Consider the following 9,155-nt stretch of genomic DNA (forward strand, 5'->3'; position numbering starts at 1 on the left):
ATCATGCTCATTCATCATTGCTGCTATTTGAATACTTAAATCCAATTTGATTCAAGTATAGAATACAAAGACATAGTTTAACATGCTAAAATGTGAGAAATGTGATTAGAAAGTGGATGGGTTAGGAAGGTAAGATAAAGATCACAGTAATTGGGATAATTAACAATTTTTAAAAACCTAGACCGTGATATATATTTACAATAACCCCATGTATCCTCTTTAGCGGTTAGAAGAGCCTTAAAACTAGCATAAATTTTTACCTCAATATTCAACATAAAGATATATTTCCTACAAAGTTTAAGCTGCTATAAAAGAATAAATCTGGAGGTTGGAGTGTGTTTGGTCCCTTTCCACTTGCCACACTTAATCAGTAAATGCTCTATTGTTTAGGGGTTAAATTTGTGCTACACTGCTGATGTCTGAGGGGATTCTCATTCTCTGCTCATTAAAAATATGACCATTGCTCCCTTTCATACCTAGTTTTCCCATCCACAGAAACTGGGATGATGGTTTGTGCCTAGTCCCATCAGGATGAGGAATCAGCATGCAGGTAAGGAATGTGCTTTGACCCCAAAGTGTAGAAACACATGTATCCCCAGTGTAGACATTTCTTGAATGAGTTGTTCTTTGTATTAATAATTTAGCTCTCTGTGGTACTGCAGTATAACTTTTTACTAGCTTTTGTATGCTTGCATGTGTAACAAAATATCCCTTGTTGGAATATTGACCTCTAGATTTAGCAGCTAGGATCCTATTACTTCAGCTACTCCGTTAGGCTGTATTTTTTTGTTCTGGTGCCCGAGTTAGAAAAAGAGCCATAATAAAGTTTACTTCCCTTTACAGCACAGTTCCATGATTAGCATTTAAGTCCTCTTTAGGTCTATATTAAAATCCTTTACCTCCTGTTTTATCTGTTACAGATTCCCTGTAATAAATCATGCATTTAGATTTTAACATAGAATAATCTTTCTGCAGTTTTGAAGTATGGCTACAAATAGCCTGATACACGATTCAATGTGCTTCTCATAAAGTAATTTTAAAGGAAGAGAGAAGAAAATAAGCAAAGTTTACCAGTCTTGCAGAACACAGAATTGGCTAGCATTATCACCTGTGCTTTTCTTTGAAGAGTTCTTGGTCAAGAGCAGATTATTTTTCAGCCAGAAGATGCATCTAGGGACTCCCTTCAATTTTATAGAAATACACTTCAACACATCTACTCAAAGAGAAACTTCACTAGGTGATAATCACACCTCCGTTTGTAGAAAAGAATTAATTGCGGTCTTTTCAACTACACTGACAATGATAAAATGTAATAGCACATTGTCTGGTGTAACAGTTGGTACTTTTATGCCATACTTTTGGTTTTACAGAATGCTTGGTACTGCTTTCTGCTTACAGTATCTGTAAATGTTCTATTATTCATTCAAGTATGTTTTTACACAATTAAATAAATTTTTAAATGTACTCCTCTGTTTTCTGTACATTTTACTTTATAACATTTTGTAGAAGGAAAAAATACATTTCATGACTTTTATTTAGATAAAGATATAAAATTTTGCTAAGAAATAAAAAGAATTAAATTGCAATGATTAATTACTGCTTTCTTCAATTGGTAGGTGGTTAAGGTTTTCCACCATTCATTCTTTCTCAGATTCTCTGTTAGCAAATATATTATGTCACCATCTGAGAATCCTCCTAAAAGGCAAAAGGATGCGTTTTGCCAAACAGATTAGCTGCTGAGATAGATTTTTTTTTTTTTTTCTGAACATTGCAAAAATGGAAACAAGTAAGTTGCTTCCAGATTTTAATCAGCCAAACTAAACCACTCACGTATATTATCATGACAATTAATTGTAGATATATTTAGAGATGACACTTGTTTAATAAAGGGCAGAACAGTACACTGAAGGTAATTAATGTTTGCAGGCCTATATTATAAAACCTGTTGCTAGCAAAGATTGATAATTCCTGTCTTCATTTTGAAAAATTTTTACTTAGCCTTTCAGGACAACAGAGCATGCACATTTAACTAATGTGCATATGCATAGGTGTCAGATTCTACTGGCTGATTGAAGTAGACTGCTAAGAAGTTCTGAGCCTTAATGTAAAAATCTCTTTAAGCCAAAAATATGCCTAAAGAATTAAAAAGAATAAAATGTTTGCAGTTAACATTTTAAATTTTAAATATTGGGAGATATTATTCAACATTATAAAAATATTTCAAAATTTAAAAGTATTTTTCACAAAAGGTAATCTCAGCATTACTGGTTTTTGTTCTTTCTTCATTAAGATCTTTGTATGTAAACTTCTTGGAAGGAAAAAAAAAGTTGCATAAAAGTTGTGAGTAGTAAAAGAATATAAATAAGGGAAGATACAGGCTTCTAAATCAACTCCACCCTTCCCTCCAGCAGTTGTATACCTGTGGCTGGTTCAGCACCCGCAGGAGTACTTCCTCTTTTCTCTGCTAACATCATGGATTCTAGCTTTTTGGAAAGAACTTCTGAGTTCTAGCCAATCTCTTAGACTTGTCTCTCCTGATCCTAGGGCTTCTTTTTGTCCTGTTGTGCGGTTTTTTTGGTGTGTTTTTTTTTTTTTTCTTAGGAGCAACTTTTTATGTCGTATCCAATTCTTGTGACAAATTCTGTATATGTGGCACTGGATATTGGAAGTCCTGCAGTATTACTGTTGTCACGTAGATCTAAAGGCAGATAGTTAAAGGTGCATTAACACCTTCATTCATGAAATCATCCCAGTTCAGTTAAGCTCATATTCACTTAGCACTGAAGTTGAAATTTAAGAATGTATGCACAATTCAGTGCCTGCCTGCTGCTTTTCCTCAATACTGGTGATACACTGGCATCTCAGCACAGGCATCTTCAGCAATTTTCCTTTTGGAGTTTGAGCCTCGCATTATAACAACACAAATAGAGTTTAAGTCACTGAGACTTATACATGTTCTTATGTGTTTCCTTGAATTAGATTTCAGGAAACTGGAATCAAACACATTTCTGATGTTAGACTTGGTGGAAATGACTGTCTGGGTGTGTGTTTTAAAATGCTTATATTGTATCTATCATACTTTGTAGCAATGTACATATTATAACCTGCAAGAAGTGTTTTCTATATTCTTTTACAGAAATTCAAATAGATTATTCTTGTATTGTTAGTATAACATTAAATAATTTCAAGAGTGAAGTTACAAATGTTAAAATGAAATTTGGAGGGTTTTTGTCATCAATGTTTTTGACCTTTCCTGATTTTTGTAGTAGGTGTTTACTTTTGCAACTATTGCATAAATGTTCTCTATAAAATGTGCAAGTTGAGAAACATGACTAAGTTGCTGTTTTTGTAATAACCATGGTTGTTTAATTTTCAAGAGTTTTATTATTTAATGTTTTATTAATATAACGTGTGCTCTTCATTTTAAAATATAGCGTAAAACTTGCCTGATATGTAGAGAGTATGTGAAACCAGCATTGTGCTCTGAAATTGACTTCAGATCATTAGTTCTAATGTTAACAGGATTCATATGAATTAAGACTATAAAAGACAATTTAAAATGAGTTATTTTTAAAAGGCTAACATTTCTCTGTGCTCTAGAAATTTCAGGTCAAAGAAAATACTGAAAAACTACAGAAACCAGTATCTGTCTTGCAACAACAGAAAGAACAACAGCAGTTGCCATGGTAAGAAAGCTTCCCAGATTACTGTAATTCCTGTACTGTTTTTAAATTATTGAATGAAAAACGATTGGTGGGGCCAAATTCTTGTGCATCTTAGCTCAGCTGAACTAAACAATTATTCTTGAAGAAAGTCCAACTTTTTTTTTGTTGCCTACACAATGATATCTGTGAGAAAAGCATCTTGCAAAATGCATGAAACTGCACAGTACTTTTAAAAATACTTTCTTTTTCATTTTTTGTAGTGTTTTTTTGTCACTGTTGCACACTGATCAAGGTTTTAGAACAGTGTGATCATAATGTCCTTTTCCTAACAATTACAATTTATTCAGAATGCAGCATTGCACTTGTGTAGTTGCACCTTCTGTTCTGGCATTGCGTTTGTTAATGAAGTGTGTTATTGGCTTTCATTCTACAGTGTTTTCATCTGTCTCTAAACTCTACAGATTGCCTCAGCATCCTCTCAATATGGAATTATCTTCATTTCTAACACTTACAAATTGTTCTTCTGTTCTAGATGATTAAAATACATTAAGCACCTTTATATTCTGCACTATCAGCAGTCCTGGATAGCGCCTATGAAAAGGTAATTGTGGGTAGATTACCAGTTGTGAGGAATCATAAGAAGCCATTGGTAGATCTGAAGGAAAAAACAGAGACTTGGATGAGGCGTGAACGTGTAGGTCATGGGAAGCTCTCAAGTTTCTAGGGAAGGCTTTATGGGCAAGAGCCACTGGTTCTGGTCCTGTGGGGCCCAACTGTTACTCTCCTGAAAGGAACAGGAAGCCATGTAGCAGGGCAGAGTAGGCCATCTTGGGGAAATGGAAGTTTTTGAAACTCTCAGCTGCTTATTGTCTGAAACAATGTCTACCTTGGGTAGCTATTGTAGGGTTATTTGTCCAATTATTCTAATAAACAGAAGTACTGAAATTTTGGTCAGAAAATGAAGATAGGTCTGGTAATTTGAATCGAATATCAGCTGGAGTTCAAATGCATGCTGTAGCTGCAGCACTGTTGCTAGTTTGTCCTTAAAATATGTCAATACTTAGATCTTATTAATCATGAAAACTGTATTTTTATGCACATTTTTTCCAGGAAGGAAACAGATTTCCACTTTGAGATTTCGATTGTTACTGTGAAAGTGAGAAACAAAATCATTTTGGAATGATGAAGAATACCTTGGGCTCTTTAGGGATGTGGAGTGGGGGAAGTATATTTTGAATAAACCAATAGAAGTGCAATTTTCTCTCACTTCTAGCTCTCATACCTGTTTGCCAGCCAATAAACTGAAAGATTGGCTTTCTTTTTGACTAATTTTGGATATGACAGCTTCACTATACTCATTTATTAATCAGAAAAATTGTTATTTTACTGCATGACAAACAATGAATCACTTGTGTCATATTTTATTATTGATTGAATTTTCTAGGGGTGACAAATTCAAGTACTTTTTTGTATCCCAGGCCTTTAACAGACAGCTTACTTGTATTTGTATTTTGAACAGCAGCTTAAAAATGAAATGTCTGGTGTATTGGGTTTGCATGGCAAGGTTTTTGTAGTGGTGGGGCTACAGGGGCAGCTTCTGTGAGAAGCTGCTAGAAGCTTCCCCTATGTCCGACAGAGCCAATGCCAGCCAGCTCCAAGACGGACCCGCCGCTGGCCAAGGCCAAGCCCATCAGTGACGGTGGTAGCGCCTCTGGGAGAACAGATCAAAGAAGGAGAAAAAGTTGCTGCGCAACAAGAAAACTGCAGCTGGAGAGAGGAGTGAGAAGATGTGAGAGAAACAATCCTGCAGACACCTAGGTCAGTGAAGAAGGAGGGGGAGGAGGTGCTCCAGGCGCCGGAGCCCGTGCAGATTCCCCTGCAGCCCGTGGTGAAGACCATGGTGAGGCAGGTTGTCACCCTGCAGCCCAGGGAGGTCCACGGTGGAGCAGATATCCACCTGCAGCCTGTGGAGGACCCCACGCTGGAGTAGGTGGATGCCCAAAGGAGGCTGTGACCCTGTGGGAAGCTCGTGCTGGAGCAGGCTTCTGGCAGGACCTGTGGATCTGTGGAGAGAGGAGCCCATGCTGTAGCAGGTTTTCTGCAGGACTTGTGACCCTGCGGGAGACCCACGCTGGAGCAGTGTGCTGCTGAAGGACTGCACCCCATGGAAGGGACCCATGCTGGAGCAGTTTGTGAACTGTAGCCTTTGGGAAGGGCTCATGTTGGAGAAGTTCGTGGAGGACTGTCTCCTGTGGGAGGGACCCCACACTGGAGTAGGGGATGAGTGAGGAGTCCCGCTCCTGAGGAGGAAGGAGCGGCAGAGACAAGGTGTGACGAACTGACCCCAACCCCCATTCCCTGTCCCCCTGCGCTGCTGGGGGAAGAAGAGGTAGAGAATTTGGGAGTGGAGTTGAGCCCAGGAAGGAGGGAGGGGTGGGGGGAAGGTGTTTTAAGATTTGGTTTTATTTCTCATTACCCTAGTGTGATTTTTTGATTGGTAATAAATTAAATTAATTTCCTCAAGTCAAGTCTGTTTCGCCCACGACGGTAATTGCTGAGTGATCTCCCTGTCCTTATCTCGACCCATGAGCCTTTTGTTATATTTTCTCTCCCCTGTCCAGCTGAAGAGGGGGAGTGATAGAATGGCTTTGGGCACCTGGCATCCAGCCAAGGTCAAACCCACCACATCTGGCCATATGCAGGGGATAATTTTGTTGGTTTTACTGCCACCTCATAGTATATCAGATCTATATAGTGAAGTTCATTGTTGCAACAATAATATTTTTGAATAAAATCATGTTTAAAAAGAGCCAATAAAGAAATAAACCACTATAATAATAACAACTGTTTAAAATAAGTATACATGTCAGTATTCCTCATTGATAAATTATTCTTTATTACATTATTTTGTGGAGGAATGGATAGATAAAGAATGAGCAATAGTATTTCAGAACATTACTTCACCCTGTCATTATTGGTATGCATATAGAAGAAGAAATTAATAAAAGATTATTCTTGTTCTCTTGAAGGGTCAGTGGAGCAAATAATGCCAAATGTACTTAAAATAATATAATGCAAAATTCGTTTGTGATATATCAAAATACTCTCTAAATTTCCTTTTTAATTCATCATAATATCTACTTCAAACATGATCCTCATGTTTTTGTTTAAAAAAAGATAAAGTGATCTCCTACATATTCTTCTATATTATGAAAATATTTAACCCTGTATATGCTGAGAGCCTTTGAGGATGACACATGGAAGTGTTATTTCTCGTTTTCAGCCAAATAATGTAAATTGTAGGGATGAATCTTATAACAGCTGTGGGGACTGGTGCTGCAGGGCCTTCACTTGGCAAATAATATCTGCATTGTAGTAGTTAGGCTTGTCTAAGATTATGCGGCCATGTTTGTAGGAAGAAGAAAATTATTTTTGTTAGAACAACAGATGCAGCATACGTGTGTGTGAGGAGATATAAAAGGGGGAAGAAAAGCTTTTGGGAGCTTGAGCCCTTCTTCAGGCTGTGTTTAAAGAAATATTTTTCCAGGATGGTCATACTAAGAAGGTCTTTTGTACCTGAAAATTTGCCTCATTTCTTCAGTTCAAATGAGCTAATCTAGTAAAAGGAGCTCTTTGTATGAATTTTGTGGCCCCAACAGAATCCTAAGCCAACTGAGTGCGTAGGCTTTGAAATGAATAGGATTACTCACGAAGTGAAGCACTTGAAGGCCTCTCTTGGATAGAATCTGCATGTTATTCTTTGCCAATACTCTGCTTCTAAGTTTCATCAGTTGCAATTTTTTCATGAATCATGTTGCCTTCTGAAACTGAATCGCAGCCTTCCTGGATATGTCATGGGCATACTTGCATCCACTAGCTTACAAGGCCAGTTAGATAATTATAGTCTAGCTTATAACTGGAGGTAACCTGTAGAAAGAGAATAGATTTGTGACTGTTTAATGCGTTGCACCTGTGTCTGTGGAAACATGCATGCTTTTTATCTCTGTGTCTATTTTGGAGCTATTTAGAAAGGACAGTTGTCTTCACAATGATTTCAGCAAACTAAAAATTAATCCAGTTATTAAAATCTACCATGGATAAGAAGAAAGTTTCTGTAAATTATGAACTATAAAATAAGCTGATGTTGGCAGGTTTAATCCACTATGAAGCTGTAATCATGTAAACTGCTGGTAGACTGCTATTAAGCTATTCATAGTATGCAGTACTTCTAACGAGGACTTAATTAAATGTAGTCTTTTGTTGCTACCAATACACCAGTGTAGTGTACTGCTGATTCTGTCCTTTACCTAACCTTTCAGTTTCCATGCACCTGAGATGTACTGAGATCGATTAATCAAAATTGCTTGAATTAAAAAAAAAAAGTTAAAAAATTTGTTTAGAAAGTGTTAAAACATTTAAATCCATAAAGTTATTTTTGTTTCAATGATGTGGATACATTTTATTGTTCATATATCTAAATGTCTGTCAAGTCTACATAACACAAGATGAAGATGTATTAGTAGTTTGAAGATATGTATTTACATTTTTTCTGTAGCTGATGCTTTAGCAGCCATTAATGTTTTTGGGAGGTAGGGAATATGCCTCTCACTTGTCTTTTACAGTGTTCTCCATGATTCCTTTTCTATGAAACCGAAAAGGGGAAAAAAAAAAAAATATCAAACCCAAATCTTCCCTCTCTATCCTTGATAGTCTAAAACTTAGAGGAAATGGAAAAAAACCCAACAGAATTCAGTAGTGACTTTCCATATATGTTTTAGATAGTAAATGTTAAAAGCATTTACAGGGTGTTATACCTGATTTTAAATGATTTTTAAAATTTTTTTAGTTTTAGAAGGCCCTATAAACTGAATGCTTTGTATTGTATTGACCCTTAAAATTAAATGTCTTACATGATGTTATTTGTATGTACCTGTTCTTATTTTGATAACACACAATTCTATATTTTCATCAAAACTGAAAACTTTTATCTTAATGTATTCAAGTGTTGCCTCTCTCACTGCTGGAAGTCTGCCTTCAGGGAATTGTGAAATAAACATCTGAGTTGTCTGAGAGGGGTATGGTAAGACTGATCACTATCAAACATGTCCATCAGTCCTAATAAAGCTTTTTTAATGCTAAGATCTTTTCCAGAGAAAGCCATCTAGAAATCCAGATAATTGAAATAGGGATCCCAGCTGCTCAGAAATCTGTCTTGAAGCTTTGTATTCTCTTCTGGAGCAATCCTCTGGTAAGATTTCTTTAGCATATTAAAACCAATTGTCATTTTTTCATTGTTTTTGGTTGACTTTATCTTAGAACTACTTTAATTAGAAAAACTAACAAGATACACTGTCATAACTGAAGTTATGATGTAACAAAACTGTAATTAGTATTTGAAAATACTGTCAATGCTTTTTTTTTAAAATAATGTAGTAGAAAAATAACATTCTAGATACCACGTTATGGAGTTAGCAGCCTGATCTGAATTAA

At 36.3% G+C, this 9,155-nt stretch overlaps 1 long non-coding RNA gene across 1 annotated transcript; it reads left to right on the plus strand.

Moving 5' to 3' along the window:
- Window positions 1–490: 490 nt before the first annotated feature.
- LOC128152480 (uncharacterized) lies at window positions 491–5,737 on the plus strand. Its single transcript, XR_008238671.1, has 3 exons — window positions 491–550; window positions 3,601–3,686; window positions 4,198–5,737. It is a non-coding gene; the product is annotated as an uncharacterized LOC128152480 (long non-coding RNA).
- Window positions 5,738–9,155: the final 3,418 nt, after the last annotated feature.

Source organism: Harpia harpyja, chromosome 2, assembly GCF_026419915.1.
Source record: "Harpia harpyja isolate bHarHar1 chromosome 2, bHarHar1 primary haplotype, whole genome shotgun sequence".
In the NCBI taxonomy this organism is placed as follows: Eukaryota; Metazoa; Chordata; class Aves; order Accipitriformes; family Accipitridae; genus Harpia; species Harpia harpyja.